The sequence below is a fragment of the Mirounga angustirostris genome, unplaced genomic scaffold, assembly GCF_029215605.1.
Source record: "Mirounga angustirostris isolate CCGP_5_RB_7025 unplaced genomic scaffold, mMirAng1.0.hap1 SCAF_4, whole genome shotgun sequence".
Classification (NCBI taxonomy): domain Eukaryota; kingdom Metazoa; phylum Chordata; class Mammalia; order Carnivora; family Phocidae; genus Mirounga; species Mirounga angustirostris.
Genome location: NW_026991712.1, coordinates 173,188,366 through 173,204,698, shown reverse-complemented (window position 1 = coordinate 173,204,698; position 16,333 = coordinate 173,188,366). Strand labels below are relative to the sequence as shown.

At 40.9% G+C, this 16,333-nt stretch overlaps 1 protein-coding gene across 8 annotated transcripts in view; it reads right to left on the bottom strand.

Moving 5' to 3' along the window:
* Positions 1-16,333, bottom strand: part of LUZP1 (leucine zipper protein 1) — a 121,522-nt gene that overhangs the window by 89,815 nt on the left and 15,374 nt on the right. The window contains exon 1 of one of the 8 annotated variants that reach the window (XM_064589776.1): positions 615-758. The exons of the other annotated variants lie outside the window; for them this stretch is intronic. The gene's annotated coding sequence lies outside the window, so the exon portion shown is untranslated. Of the gene's footprint in view, positions 1-614; positions 759-16,333 lie in introns of those variants that run through there. 8 annotated transcript variants of the gene reach the window in all.

The following is a 16,333-nucleotide window of genomic DNA, read 5'->3' as shown; positions in this document are numbered from 1 at the left end:
TCATTAGTCATTAGGGAAATACAAATCAAAACCACCACACAATACCATGTCACACCCACTAGCATGGCTATAATCAAAAAGGATAGGGCGCCTGGGTGGCTCAGGTGGTTAAGCGTCTGCCTTCGGCTCGGGTCATGATCCCAGGGTCCTGGGATCGAGTCCCGCCCGCATCAGGCTCTCTGCTCAGCAGGGAGTCTGCTTCTCCCTCTCACTCTCCCTCTCAAATAAATAAATCTTTAAAAAAAAAAAAAAAGAATAACAAGGGTTGTGAGGATGTGGACAAATTAGAATCCACATACATTGCTGGTAGGAATGCAAAAATGGTGCAAATGGCGTGAAAAAAATCTCATAGCTCCTGAAAAAGTTAAAAGTTACCACATGACCCAGCAATTCCATTCTAGGTATATATCTGAGAGAAATGAAAAGCTGTGCCAACACATAAACTTGTACAGCAATCTTTATTCAGAATAGCCCAAAGTGGAAACAACCCAAGTATCTTTCAACCGATGAATAAACAAAATGTGGTACATTCATACAATGGGGTATTATTCAGCCCTAAAAATGAAGTACTGATACAACATGGATAAAACTTGAAAACACTGTGGTAGGGGCACCTGGGTGGCTCAGTCGTTAAGCGTCTGCCTTCGGCTCAGGTCATGATCTCAGGGTCCTGGGATCGAGCCCCACATCGGGCTCCCTGCTCGGCGGGAAGCCTGCTTCTCTCTCTCCCACTCCCCCTGCTTGTGTTCCCTCTTTCGCTGTGTCTCTGTCAAATAAATAAATAAAATCTTTAAAAAAAAAAAAAAAAAAAAAAAAAAAAAAAAAAAAAAAAAACTTGAAAACACTGTGGTAAGTGAAAGAAGCCAGACACAACAGTCTACATATTGTATGATTTCCATTTATATAAAATGTCCAGAATAGGCAAATCCACAGAGACAGAAAATGATTATGGTTGCCAGGTTCTGGAGGTGGGAGAGAATGGAGAGTGACTGCTAATGGTATGGGGTTTCTTTTGGGGTGATGAAAATGGGTCTGAAATTAAATAGTGGTGATGGTTGTGAATTTTATGGTATGTGATTACATCAATATATATTTTTGTTGGTTTTAAAAATTTATTTATTGGGGCGCCTGGGTGGCTCAGTGGGTTAAGCGTCAGCCTTCGGCTCAGTCATGATCCCAGGGTCCTGGGATCAAGCCCCGCATCAGGCTCCCCGCTCAGCAGGGAGCCGCCTTCTCCCTCTCCCACTCCCACTCCCCCTGCTTCTGCTCTCTCTCTCTGTCAAATGGATAAATAAAATCTTTTTTTAATAAAAAAAATTTTTTAAGATTTTATTTTATTTATTTATTAGAGAGAGAGAGAGCACAAGGATACCAGGAGAGTGATTTATTTATTAGAGAGAGAGTAAGCACAAGCCGGGGCAGGGGAGGGGCAGAGGGAGAGTGAGAGAATCTCAAGCAGACTCCCGCTGAGCACAGAGCCCCACACAGTGCTTTATCTCACAACCCTGATATCATGACCTGAGCTGAAATCAAGAGTCAGTCGCTTAATGAACTGAGCCACCCAGGCACCCCTGTTGGTTTTATTTTAAAACACACACAAAGACACCAAAGTGAACTTCTCACTCATGCCCTTTTGGATTGGAATAAGAAAATACCAACACAAGATTAATGCACTGAAGTCTCAATTCATTACTTACTGAACCAGGCATGTGCTATAAAATGGGAACACAGAGAAAATACTCTGTTCTTATGATATTCATAGTTCATTACAAGCAAACAAAAGTAAGCAAATAATTAGAACAACGTGGTAAGGGCAACAAGTGTTTCAGAAGATGTACTACAACAAAAACAGAAGTACAGAAGGAGCGGATTGATAATGAGTTAGGAAAGGTTTCATAGGAGAGATCTAAATGAGATTTTAAGAAGGAATAGACTAGAACTTCTCTCCAGGCAGATCATGAGAGTAAAAACACTGTATGTCAGTCCATGCTAAGCGTCATAATGGCATTTAGAAGTGGGACAAATCATTTCTCTGAAGTGATCTACAAGAGCTTCACGGTAAAATTTAAGCTAATCTTTGAGAATGAGTAGAACATGATTATGTGTAAAAAAGAAGGGACTGCATCACGGGCAAAATACAACTGGAAATGCACATATTTAGCTCAGCACAACAGAAGTAACACAGACTGCTGAAATAACACCGACTGGTTGCTGGTGTTGGTACAACCTGGGTACTATTTTGTCTCTTCCAAAGAAATACTGCCTCCAGCATTTCAGTTGCTCCAGTTCTTTTTTGCACATGTAACATCTATGTGCCAGCTAGCTAGCTATCTCAATTCTCATTTCATCTTTACAACAAACCTGAGCTAGTACTAATATCCTCATTTTAACAAGAAACTCAATCAACCGCAGGAAGGTTAGTAACATTTCCCAGTACTGTTTCACGCATCCTGTTCAGTGTCATCAATTTATTCTCTCAATCAATCCTTAAAACAACCCTAAGAACTAGGTATTATTAGTACTTCTAGTCTATAGGTGAGAAAACTGAGATTCAGGAAAGTTTCACAAATTTGCCCAGAGTCACACTGGGAATAAAAGGCAGAACTTGGAATTAAATCCAGGTCTCCATGATCTCTTCTCCTTGATGTATCATTTTATCTCTCCTTAATCATTATCCAGTCTAATTCAATATGCTTCAATTTTTATATTCTGCATTTCCAGTGACTAGTAGTAGTAGTAGCTCTTGCATGGCAGGTACAATATACATTCGCTGAAGACATTGTTCCTATGTGTTAGAGCTAAGGGAAAGCTAACAGCTGTTAGCTGGAGAAATCCTAGCCAAGAGAAACCCAACACAAGGTCACTTCTCAAAAACTCTTTTTAGGTTTTTCCAAAGAGTAGGGAAGAGCCTCCAATGCTACAGCCAGCCTAGCCCGAGGGAGAGATGCAAAGAAATCTTTTCATCAAAGAGATGGAAAGGCAAGTCTTACCAGGATCTGGTTACAGCAATGCAGAGATCATGCAGTACATACTGCAGCAAAATCAAGTGCTGACAGCTGAGCTAGATCAAGCCGCATGAAGCTGTTTAAAAAAAAAAAAACTAGAAGCACTTAAATCCTAAAAATGCCTCTAAACAACTGCAGGAAACTGACACACGACAAGAGTGGGATTCAGTTAAAGCAGCTCAAGAGTTAAATCCATAAAACAACTCACATGACAGCACAGCTCATACTGGTAGCTCACACCTCCCACTTGGTTTACCTTTTTTCCACATAGAAAAGGTAAGCTGTTTTCTCAGTTCCCAGAGAATCCGATACCCTTCAAATGTTTTTCAGCTTGCTAGATGGCTAAACCAGGACATAGGAATGACGCAGCAACATCCCCCTCTAACAGCAGGAAGGGAATCAGGGACTAGAAAAAGAAATGAGTAGCTGGGAATGATCTTCCTTCCCGTTCCAAACACCACAGGCTTGTCCTACTTCTACAAGAGAGGTGACTATTACATGACACTATCCCAAACCAATTTTTTTCTCTTTCAGACCAGGATTAACCTTTTAAATTTAATTCCATTTAATTTTGTTCTCGTGTCCTTAAGACAAGTTGCTTCATGGATTTCTCATTTGTAAAATGGGACTAAATATGCTTGATTCTAGACCCTACCTCTCACATACGAATGTTATTTGAAGGAAATGGTATTTAAGGTACTTGGAAAAGTTAAAAGATAACATAACAATAGCCAACATTTATTGTATGTTTACTTCGTGTCATTCTAAGCCCTTTGCATCAACTCATTTATTTCTCACAACACTAGGAGGCAGATACTATTAACCGCATTTTTCAGATGAGTAAACTGAGACACAAAGAGGTACAGTTCCATACCTGAGTTTACACAAAAATCACATGGTAGGGCTGGAATTCAAACCCAGGCCATGTTGGTCAGTAAATGTGAGTGATACTACTAAACTAACATAATTGTAATGCATAATGCATAAGCCATATGATAGCACATGGCTTAAGGAAGCAAACACAATAACCTAGTCAAACATTCAATATCTGAATTTTACTTTGTTCTCACCACCATATACTTCATCTGTATGCACTCTGAACTCAGCACGTAACAGATACATGTATGTGGAACACAGGCTCTGGAGTCACACAGACCTAGTCATATATGTGACAATATGTCACTTAATAGCAAGGGCAAGTTACTTAACTATGTTTCAGTGTCCTCACGTGTAAAACAGGGATAATAGCTACCATGTAGAATTATTTAAGGAAGGACTAAATGCATTATAAATTCATCTGAGGATAGTAGCTGGCCTTACAGGAAGTGCTAACCAAACGTCATTAGCTACTATTGTTAATATTATTTCACTCTGCCATTTTACCTATTTTCCATATAAACAAACACTTAAAAAAAATGTGTTTCAAAGCTGCCACATCATTTTGAAATAGGCATATGTACTGGATCTCACATTTCTGTATCTCCATAGTTCAGTAATATTTTCTAGTACCTTTATAATCCATGGAACACTGCTGCTGATGTAGGCATCTATTCTACCATTTTGAAGATACAGCTGCAGTGTTTCTTACATGTCAAAAGACATACTGCAAACTCTTATCTCTTAATACAAATTGTCACAGACTTATCTCAATACAAATTACCACATTTCTGACTAATTGGTAAACTGACTTTGAGACTCACTGTGAATGGCTTTTTATCAAAACACCTCAAATTAAAATAGCAGTATCTTTTCAGATATTATTTACTTCACCTCATTTGACAGATCTGAAGCCCAAAGAGTAAAGTAACTTGCTCAAGTCTACGTAGCTAAATAATGATAAAAACTGAACCAGAACCTCCAGACTCACTTAGTCCAAAACTCTTTATCATCTCTCTGGGCTGAATAATTCCATTTCCTGTACAAGAAGGTGATAAACATCTGAGAACAGAGAATGACTCAAATCTCTAAGGACAAAAAAAATTTCGGGATACAAGGCTTCCATGATCATTTAACATAGCAAAACAGCAACAAAAAGTGGCATTACTCAGTACTGTTTCCTTCTCAAAAAATCATGTCATCTCAAAACTTTGCTCCCCTACATGTGTATTAGCCTAACCCACATCTGCTCATGCTGCTACTTCCCAGCTATCTCTGCAACTTTCTGAAACTGTCTTGGCAAAATCAGGTCAAAATCCTAATAACAAACTCCAGGGAACTGTCACAGTACCGTGTTATTACAGCAAATACTCCTGAAAATAAATGGGGCTTAGAAATTCTATTATACTGAGATTCTCAGTGTAATTATTTTTGCTGTGATAGACTCTGATGTGGGTTTTTTTTTTTTTCTTCCAGAAATAGCCTTCCATAAAAATACTAACATAAGAGAGAAGACATAAAAGTTTTCTCATTAAGGCCACTTAACTGATATTCATTAAACTTTCCCAAATTTTCTGGAGCATTTCAAATCTCACATGAGTTTAAAGAACTTAATTCATAACACTCTTTCCAAAAATCTGCTCTAAAAAAAAGAAATGTTGCCTTCATGTACTATAATATTTAAGCAGAGTCAAGAGCAGAAGTGGGCAACCCATTTTACAAACAAGCCATAGCAGGATTGGAGAGACAGGGAGAGAGAGAACAGAAGACTAGCAAGTCAAATCAATTATTTACTTACAAGTCCACAGGGTACAGAGCACTATGAGATGCACAGTGCCAACCTGCTCCACCCCTTCTCAGCTAGTCAGTACAGGCCCCAAGATGAACACCAGAGTCCAACAACCAGCCAAGTTCCAGGTAAAATGGCCTTACCAGGCTCATGGGGCCAAACACACATATTTTTAACTCCAAGTCAAAGAACAGAGGTTCAAGGAAGAAGATGATCAATAGCTTAAATATTGACAAGAGATTAAGGAAGACAAAGGCTATGAAAATGACTGAATATATGGACACTGGGTCTTTTGAAAGGGCATTTACAGTAAAGTGTTGGACACAGAAACAAGACAGGAAGGGTGTTAAAGAATGAGGAGTACGAAAGAAAAGGCTGCATAGGGAATGCTCTGTTTTTAGATGTTTGAGAGTAAAAGAAAAAAAAATATGGCAGTAACTCTAAGAGACAGAAAGGCAGGGGGAGGGCGCCTGGGTGGCTCAGTTGTTAAGCATCTGCCTTCAGCTCAGGTCATGATCCCAGGGTCCTGGGATCGAGCCCCGCATTGGGCTCCCTGCTCTGCGGGAAGCCTGCTTCTCTCTCCCACTCCCCCTGCTTGTGTTCCCTCTCTCGCTGTGTCTCTGTCAAATAAATAAAATCTTTAAAAAAAAAAAAAAAAAAAGGCGGGGATTTTATTTATTTAGGATAGAAAAGACATCAGTGTACTCCTAATCTCAAAGGAAGGACTCAATAAAGAGTGCAAGGGATGTAATCAACAGATGCAAGACAGACAGGAATAGGTTAAGAGTGAGGTCCTCCACAAAGTGCATACTAGGGAACGGGATGGTGAAGAAGAATGATCCATGTGGATCCTGAAAGTCACCAAACGCAATGAGAACAGAGGAGAGCAAATGGTAGGGACTTTGAAAAATCAGAAGCTGGGCGCCTGGGTGGCTCAGTTGGTTAAGCGACTGCCTTCGGCTCAGGTCATGATCCTCGAGTCCTGGGATCGATTCCCGCATCAGGCTCCCTGCTCGGCAGGGAGTCTGCTTCTCCCTCTGACCTTCCCCCCTCTCATGCTCTCTATCTCATTGTCTCTCAAATGAATAAATAAAATCTTTAAAAAAAAGAAAAGAAAAATCAGAAGCTGTGCGAAAATAGCAAAAAATGGTCTAGAAGCAACAGTGAAGGACCAGAAATATATTAATTGCTCCCCCTGTCCAAGGAATGACAAAATATTCAACCAGCAAAAATACGAATAACAACATTCATTAGAGAAAAAAACTTGTTTTCAGTTGTGTGTTAGGAGATGGAGGAAATGCTGGGAGAAAAGATTAAGAACCTAGGACTTTGCTCACATTTGTGCAAAGGTTATACCAGACCCAATACAAGCAGCTGGTAAAGGAACAGCAGGAATGAGGTGGAGAGGGGTGGGGTTGAGCTTTATAATACTGAAAAGAGAGAACATTGAAGAAATTATCAACAGCACACATGAAGAAAAGCTAAAAACTTTTATGGCTGTGGATAATGGGGAGAATTAAGAAAGGCAGAGACCCCCAAAAAAGTGCTAGATATCAATGACAGCTAGTCTCCAGCACTAACTACACTTTCAAGCAGAATGACCTTCAAATCCCACTTTCCCAGAAGACGGACCCTGAAACTTCCTTAGATGTCATTTGCCAGACTAGCAATTTGCCGAATTGTGTCAAGAGTGTGTTTGTTTTCTGAATCGGACATTTATTTTTTTTTAAAGATTTTATTTATTTATTTGACAGAGAGAGACACAGCGAGAACGGGAACACAAGCAGGGGGAGTGGGAGAGGGAGAAGCAGGCTTCCCGCTGAGCAGGGAGCCCGATATGGGGCTCGATCCCAGGACCCTGGGAACATGACTTGAGCCAAAGGCAGACGCTTAACGACTGAGCCACCAGCCGCCCCTCGGACATTTATTTTTATGAAGGATTTGTTGAAGGCTCTACAAAAAGATATGAGACATTATCCAAAAGTGACTATCCTTGACAAGAACTAGGCTAGATCATATTTGGTCTTTGAAACCCTCCCCGCCCACTCCTGCACACACAGGATAGAAAAGGCTTGATAACACCAGTTAATATGTGGGTAGCACTTCATTGATTTGAATTACTGCCTAATCAATTATCTCCTCCCCCTTCCTTATTCCTATTCTTATGACTGCTCCCCGAGGGACATTTCTTAAACCCCCTATGAGCTTTAGTTTCCTCATCTGCAAAGTAGGAGTAACAGTACCCATTTCATGAAACACTGAAGAGTTAGCAGACATCAGGTACCTGCTACACAGTAGATGCTAATGAAATGATAGATAATATATTCTACTATCACATGCTGCAGTAACAAAAACCGGAAGACTATTTTAACTATATCATGATAAATTAAACCATCCAAGGTGAACCAGTGTATTGCTACACTGTGTTGTCAATGTATACAGGACAAATGAAAAAATTCTAAAGTCACCAATGCATTCCAAAAATTCCTCCAAACTTGATAGGTCATCTAACTAACAATGATATTATTTATTAGGATACAATTTCTATAACTAATAACTTATACAATGTTTAACGGTTTGAAATGTACTATGTATTTTTTTTCCAAAAGAGTGTTTCCAAAATAAAGGAAACCTTTTAACTTCCGCTTCAATCCCAAGGCAATTTTATGAGACTGACGCGCTGCCTACTGCGCTGAGGAGGCACCTTCCCAAGGCAATTTTAGAGACTCTCAACATATCTCAAATAAATGGTGTCGTGGGGTACCTGGGTGGCTCAATTGGTTAAGCGCGATTCTTGGTTTTGGCTCAGGTCACAATCTCAGGGTCATGAGATCGAGCCCCATGTCTGGCTCAGCGCTCAGCACGGAGTCTGCTTGAGATTCTGGCCCTCAAAATCTTAAATAAATAAATAAATGGTATCATAAAAGCATGTGGATATAGAGTAATATTTAGCAGAGAATTTGAGGCAAAAAGGCTATCTCGTTTGTCCCCTCCTCCAACTTCAGTTAACTAGTTGTCACAAATGCCCCCCAGTTTTACCAATCTCATAATCTTACATTTACCTTTCTTTTTCCACATCATCATTAACTCCTATCTCTTCCCTCTTTAAAACTTCTAATATACTCCTTTTCCAAGTCCCTAAATTCAGGTCCTCATAGTATGCACATCTGAATTACTACAAAAATCCTTAAGTGGCTTCTTTTCCAATAATCTATATAACACCTCCTGATTAATCAGTCTACAATTCTATATTTATCAATGCCTTACCTCTATAAACCTTCAGTGGTTCCTAAATGGTAGCAAGATCAAGTCCAAATGCCCCAGTATAATGTTCAAGACTGTTCATAATTCAAGCATTACCTCCCTAATCTTATCTCCTCCTTGTCCATAATCTAAACTCTATTATTGGAGCAGACAAGTATTCTTTTTTTTCCCCACAGTTCCAGAGAAAGTGGTTTATTGTTTTTAGAACAAAATAAGATGCTTTCAGAACTCTTGTTAGTGAAAAACCGTTAGAACTTTTAGAACAGAAAGGTTGAAAACTTTTCTAAAACATTATTTTGGCAACTGATGAAGTAGGCACTTCAACAGAGAAAACTTCCCACCTGCAAGCGTGTGGAGCTCGAGCTGCCCGATTAGATCCAGCTAAGGGCTTAGAAGCGGGGCTTGCGCTTGCGGCTGGTGTACTGAGTGTCAGGTCTGACCTCCCGGCCCTGAGGCCTGCGGCGCTCCTTCTTCACCACCCACTCATGGCTTCTTACCACCCCGTGCCTCACAATCCTGTATGGGACCTTATGCAGGAGACACAGCTCTCAGTGGATGGATGGAGCAGCCTGGCTGGCACCCAAGCTAATCCAGGGAGGGAAAAATGGTGATCCTCCTCAAGTGGCCTCAGACACCCCTTCCACAACAGATGTCCCCACTTTTGGACACCCTCTCCTCCCCCAGTGATATCGCCTGGGGCCAAAGCAGTTGTTTAGTAGGAGAGCAGGAGGTCAGAGGCCCCACTCCCTCCCAGGCATCTTTGTGGTAGAGGACTACCTGTTTAGGTGTGTTTACTTGTTAGGTGTTGCCTATGGGGCAAGCAGGGGCCCAGGCTACTTTTGGGGCAACACAGGCCAGGATCAGCTCATGAGAGCCTGGCACTATCCAAGGAGTGCCAGAGGCCCCAAGCCCGGTGCTACCACTTCAGATCCTAGCCTGGCTGTGGGGTCGGCATGCCTGGTAGAGACCAAGTGGGGGCTCCCAGCAACTCCAGATGTCTGAAGCAGGAAAACAAAGAAACAAAGCTGCCAGCTCGTGGAAGCCCCAACAATGATCCTCAAGGGTGGAGCATACAAGTATTCTTAGGTCCAATCAATAATACAAGTTTATCCCAATCTCAACATCTTTGTTCTTTTGTTGCCCTGGCCTGGAAAACCATTCCCTTCTTTCTGTCTATTCACGTTCTATCCATCCATCATTGTAAAACTCCACTCTAACGGCCTCCATGAAGACCTCACAGATCACTCAGCCCAGACTAAGCTCAGTAAACTCTTACCTGTCATTCTGACATAAGTTAGTAGCGTAACAGACCTCCTAGAATAGGTACCACTGTACCATAGATTCAGGGACGTTTTCACCAAAGAATACTAAATTTTCCATAAGGCTAAATTATTCAATATAAAGACTTCCATCTGAGATGATGCCCTTTCATTTCTCTTTTAAAATTCGTTCCATCTTTTCTGAAACAGTGGTATTAAGAAGGTTGTTTTTCATTTTTGTGTCCTTACTTGGAAAACAAAAAGTTCTTTTGAAATATGAATGGTTTATCAAATGAAAGCTCCAGAATCACCAGTCAGTATCACCCCTTTTGGCATTAACATATGATCCAATATTGTCATGGAACCATTTCAAAAACCAGCTACTGTCTCCCCAATTAAATGTTAAATTCCTTAGAACAAGGGCTACATACTTCGTCTTTTTGTTTTGTCCACATTAATTAGCCCTGGGTTAAATATATAACAGGTACTATGAATTGAACAGAATTGACTAAATTACTGGCTTTTAAATATGATGTGGGGGCGCCCGGGTGGCTCAGTGGGTTAAGCGTCTGCCTTCAGCTCAGATCATGATCCCAAGGTCCTGGGATCGAGCCCCGCATCAGGCTCCCTGCTCCGCAGGAAGCCTGCTTCTCCCTCTCCCACTTCCCCTGCTTGTGTTCCCTCTCTCGCTCTCTGTCAAATAAATAAAAATTATAAATAAATAAATAAATAAGATGTGAAACTGACCAAATATGTAAATGAAGCCAGTGTTCCTTGTCTCCTCTCTACCTCTCTTCCCTAAAGATTCTCTGCACTCTTTTCGGCTGTACCCACTTAATGAACAGCCACCTACTTCCCCTATTTCTGCCCTAATCCCACTCCTCTTGCCTTTTATGATCAGAAATTTTATCCCCCCCACCATTACCTTATTATTCCTCCCTACTCCATTAACTGCCTCACTACTAAGCCATCTATTTTTTCATCATACTTCTTTATGATCCTGACAGTCTCTTTCAAGTCACGGTGGGATCCACTATTAAAAAAGTCTAACATACTGGGCGCCTGGGTGGCTCAGTCATTAAGCGTCTGCCTTCGGCTGAGGTCATGATCCCAGGGTCCTGGGATCGAGTCCCACATCGGGCTCCCTGCTCAGCGGGAGGCCTGCTTCTCCCCCTCCCACTCCCCCTGCTTGTGTTCCTGCTCTCGCTCTCTCTCTGACAAATAAATAAATAAAATCTTAAAAAAAAAAGTGTGCCAGGTACTTTAAAGGCCTATATTATGGGCGCCTGGGTGGCTCAGTTGGTTAAGCGACTGCCTTCGGCTCAGGTCATGATCCTGAAGTCCCTGGATCGAGTCCCGCATCGGGCTCCCTGCTCGGCAGGGAGTCTGCTTCTCCCTCTGACCCTCCTCCCTCTCATGCTCTCTGTCTCTCATTCTCTCTCTCTCAAATAAATAAATAAAATCTTAAAAATAAATAAATAAATAAAAAAGTCTAACATAATCAACAGTCCTCAAATTCCTACCAAAAAAAATTAGCATATGCTGGAAAGTATCTAATTTTATCAAATTATATTAAAAATATCTCATATCATGGGGCGCCTGGGTGGCCCAGTCGTTAAGCGTCTGCCTTCAGCTCGGGTCATGATCCCAGGGTCCTGGGATCAAGCCCCGCGTCAGGCTCCCTGCTCTGCAAGAAGCCTGCCTCTCCCTCTCCCACTCCCCCTGCTTGTGTTCCCCTTCTCACTGTGTCTCTCTCTGTCAAATAAATAAAATCTAAAAAAAAAAAAAGAGTATCTTATATCGTACTCCAGTAGAGCTGTGGCAGAAAGCATAAAAACTGGTATTCCTGGGGCGCCTGGGTGGCTCAGTCACTGGTTGAGGGCGCAACTCTTGGTTTCAGCTCAGGTCAAGGTCTCATGGGTCGCGGGATCGAGCCCCACCTCAGGTTCTGTGCACTCCACAAGGAGTCTGCTTGAAGATTCCCTCCCTCCCCCCTTCTCTGTCTCTGTCTCTCTCTCTCCCCCAAATAAATAAATCTTTAAAAAACAACTGGTATCCCCGATGTAAACCTACCGGCAATCATTACTTTGTTACACAAACAGCCTAAACTACCTCGGTAGTATCTTACATATTCAATCAGCTTTTGTATACTCAGGAACAGTCTTCCATTTTAAAGACATTTAATACATCTTTAAGTTTATCAGGATCTAAAAATGATATTCTTCCTCTCCTAGGGAACATAAGCCAACGGTGGCCTCATTTACTTAGGGAAGAATGATCTTAAATGCACATAGTTCGTAAAATCATGTGCTCATTGTAATGTTCAATTGCAAGCTCAGGAGTCAAATCCTAGCTTGGCATTCATCAGCTGTGTTGACTTTAGGCGTACTGATCTCCTATATTAAGGAATTGTTATCTATTAAATGGGGATAACAATAGTATCTACCCCAAGGGACTGTTGAGAAAATTAAATAAAGATATAAAAAGCGCTTAAATACAGCGGCTGGCACATAGTCAATAATGTTAGGTATTATTATTACTCCTCAATGACTAAGAATCCATAGAAAATTTTCAATTCTAATTCTGTTTATTCACTGATACTAGATACAAATCACCAACATGGCCTAAATAAGACAAACACCCCCAGGTAATTAGGAGGACATACATTATGATAAAGCTGTTCCAGGGTTTTAAAGAGCCAAAAATTAACTACATTTATCTTGCTCAGCATTTAACTTATCCAGTAAACCTGAAACCGGATAAAACCAGAGATTTCTTTACTTTTAGAAATAGGATATGCTGTCAGACCCAGATGAATGATACCATTTTTCTATCTGAACTCTTCAGCCTCCACAGAGAGGCCACACACATAATGCCTGGGTAAGTGGGTCAGGAAAATACATTTCCCCTTTTAATTATAAGGAGTTCAAATCTGTTCCTATATGTACTTGCCTCTCAGCAGACTAAAAATGTCCTTTTCCCTTTTATTTTTTTTTTTAAGATTTTATTTATTTATTTGACAGAGAGAGAGATAGCGAGAGCAGAAAGACAAGCAGGGGGAGTGGAAGAGGGAGAAGCAGGCTTCCCGCCGAGCAGGGAGCCCGATGTGGGGCTTGATCCCAGGACCCTGCGATCATGACCTGAGCCGAAGGCAGACGTTTAAGGACTGGGCCACACAGGCGCCCCCGTGTTCTTTTCCTTTTTAAAAAACTGTCTTTTAGACAGAAAAAGAGACTAACTTTTAAAAGCTACAAATAAGATACTGATATTAATACAAGATAATGTTTTCATTATAGACGATTTCAATTCAATCAAGAATACAAGTTAAATAAGTTGTATTCAAGGAATGATTTTTATTTATAGGTTCAAAATAAGTGCTGTTATTGAAGTCATCTTGGGAAGCAAGACTCTCTTCCAGCAATGCCACCAAGGCTCAAAACCTTTTTGAAATTCTATTTGCAGATTCTCAAAGATGAAACCTCACACACAAAATCCCTTGTGTCTCCACCTCTTAGAATTACATCTCATTTATGACCAAAAACCATACTGATTACTCACTTCATTCACCAGACTTGCTTATCTTCAAAAGTTAAATATAATTCCCCCAAAATGAAGACTTATCAGGATTAAAAATGTGCAATATGCTCTAAAGGCAAATTCAAAAGAAGTATAGCACAGCTTGGAAATCTCACTGAAATAAATATATAATTATTTCCCATTTTGGAAACGTCTGGTATTTGGGGGTTTTTTTGTTTTTTTGTTGTTGTTTTGTTTTTTTAAAGATTTTATTTATTTGATAGAGAGACAGCGAGAGAGGGAACACAAGCAGGGGGAGTGGGAGAGGGAGAAGCAGGCCTCCCGCTGAGCAGGGAGCCCGATGCGGGGCTCGATCCCAGGACCCTGGAATCATGACCCGAGCCGAAGGCAGATGCCCAACGACTGAGCCACCCAGGCGCCCCTGGTATTTGTTTTTAAAAAGCAGTCATAGGGGGCGCCTGGGTGGCTCAGTCATTAAGAATCCGCCTTTGGCTCAGGTCATGATCCCAGAGTCCTGGGATCGAGCCCCACATTGGGCTCTCTGTTCCGCGGGAGGCCTTCTTCTCCCTCTCCCATTCCCCCTGCTTGTGTTCCCTCTCTCGCTGTGTCTCTCTCTGTCAAAATATAAAATCTTAAAAAAAAAAAAAAAGCAGTCATAGGGGCGCCTGGGTGGCTCAGTCATGTGTCTGCTTTCGGCTCAGGTCATGGTCCCAGGGTCCTGGGATCGAGCCCCACATCAGGCTCCCTGCTCAGCGGGCCTTGCTTCTCCCTCTCCCACTCCCCAACTTGTGTTCCCTCTCTGTGTCTCTGTCAAATAAATAAAATCTTTAAAAAATAAAAATAAAAAGCAGTCATATTACCCTATAAATACCCCCGAGATGACCATAAAACCACAATTAACAAAAGTGGAAGTCTGAAATATCGTTAACAGATCTATGCAAAAGCAGCAAAAAGATACTATGGATAACAACTGAAGTTGTTTAATTTAAACAATCAAACTATCATGCTTCTGTAACATTGGCTCCCAGAATGCCTCTGAAGCACAGTGTTTAATACAGTTATTTATATCCATCCTTCTTGAAAATTTACATTTGTTTCACACTGGTTTGGGTAAACTGGAATTCTCCAAAAGAAGGAACTTCCAAGTTGTCTTTTGGAAAAACAAACAAACAAAAAAAACAAACTTGTCTTTTGTTCTTTTGTTGGTCGTTTAAAGAGATGGATTTGGAGTAAAAGAGGAAATTATCCCAGTTTAGCTCACCTAAACCTAACACATCCTGCTCCAAGTACCTGGACTGTAACCTATTTAGCACACACTTCAAAATTTGATTAATATCCTTCTCCTAAAGAAAAAAAAAAATTGGGGGCGACTGGATGGCTCGGTCGTTAAGCGTCTGCTTTCGGCTCAGGTCATGGTCCCAGGGTCCTGGGATTGAGTCCCACATCGGGCTCCCTGCTCGGCAGGGAGCCTGCTTCTCCCTCTCCCACTCCCCCAGCTTGTGTTCCCTCTCTAGCTGTCTCTCTCTCTCTGTCACATAAATAAATAAAATCTTAAAAAAAAAAAAAAAAAAAGAAAGAAAGAAAAAATTGGGGGCGCCTGGGTGGCTCAGTCATTACGCATCTGCCTTCGGCTCAGGTCATGATCCCAGGGTCCTGGGATCGAGTCCCACATCGGGCTCCCTGCTCGGCGGGGAGACTGCTTCTCCCTCTCCTCCTCCCCCTGCCTGTGTTCTTGCTCTTGCTCTCTCTCTGTCAAATAAATAAATAAAATCTAAAAAAAAAAAAATCTGGCATAGAATTAATTTATGCCAATATTTCAGCAACTGTCATTCAAAATTTTTTTAAAATCCCAAATTTGACCCTCGACAGCTTTGTGACACTGGACAAGATACACAGCTTCTCTGTGCCCCAGTTCCTAATCTATGAAATGGGGCTAAAATAATAAACACTATATCTATTTCATGGGTGTGGTGAGGATTAAATGAGCTTATGTGCCTGGCACATGGCAGGCACTCAAATATTTGTTAAATGAACAAGTAAATGAAATAATGCACATAAAATGCTTAAGATAGTACCTGACAAATATAACTAACGTTGTAAAATCACTTGAAATCTTTACCTAGAATAAGCAAAAATAAATGGCTAAAAAAAAAAGTAAATGGCTAACAATATTAATACCACTATCCCAAGATTCTATAACCAGACTTAATATTTTTTAATGATTTTCAAATAAATAAATAATTTTCAAAAATTACAATGGTTTGAAATAGTCTCACATATTATCTTATCAACAGTCTCAATTTCCAGTTGCAGAGTCTCTCTTTAAGTGATGAAGGGCTGGCTAGAACATCCCGAAATTATCTCTCATTTGTACCAATTACAACCACACAGCCAACACTTAGGCTAAGGATGAGTCGTTCAAGAAAAACAGATTAATAAAGGAAATTAAACTAGTCACTGAGAAAGTCCCTAACTTCATCAGAAATTAGTAAAGTTAAAATTAAGCTTTTAAAAATTCTTGGGGCACCTGGGTGGCTCAGTTGGTTCAGCATCTGCCTTTGGCGCAGGTCATGATCCAGGCAGGGGTCCTTGGATTGAGCGAC